Source organism: Monoraphidium neglectum (genome assembly GCF_000611645.1).
Source record: "Monoraphidium neglectum strain SAG 48.87 unplaced genomic scaffold scaffold00981, whole genome shotgun sequence".
In the NCBI taxonomy this organism is placed as follows: Eukaryota; Viridiplantae; Chlorophyta; class Chlorophyceae; order Sphaeropleales; family Selenastraceae; genus Monoraphidium; species Monoraphidium neglectum.
The window spans coordinates 1-500 of record NW_014012647.1 but is presented as its reverse complement, the minus strand read 5'-3'; positions in this window follow the sequence as shown (position 1 = coordinate 500).

The window sequence follows — 500 nt, the reverse complement described above, 5'->3', positions numbered from 1 at the left end:
CCAATGCAAAGGGGTGCGCCCGCCCGCCTGCGCCGGACCTCCTCCGCCCCCGCCCCCCGCCTCGCGCCGGCGCAGTCCCGCCCTCGCCGCGCCGCCTCTCCCTCTCGCGACAGCCTGAGGCCGCGGCAGCTCGCCCCGCCGTCCTGCGCCCCTTCAAGGCTGGGGGGCCATGCGACCCCTTGCGAAAGCCCTCTCCTGCCAACCTAAATACATACATACCCCAAGCAGCAGCACGTTTTGACTCACCAGCCTCATCTGACCTTCCTGAGCCTTGCACCCGTGTAACACCAAAAGTAACCCCCTCGTAACCCCCCCACCATCGGCAGGAAATTGGCGGTTACTCGTGGTACCGCGTGGCCGACCTGCCGTCCACCAGGGAGGAGGCCACCCAGCAGTACCAATCCGCAGAGGGCGGGAAAATCAAGTTTTACATGGTGGGGGCCGGGCCGGGCTGGGTATGTGGGGGTGGAAGGGGCGGATAGTGCAACATGGGCCGGGGG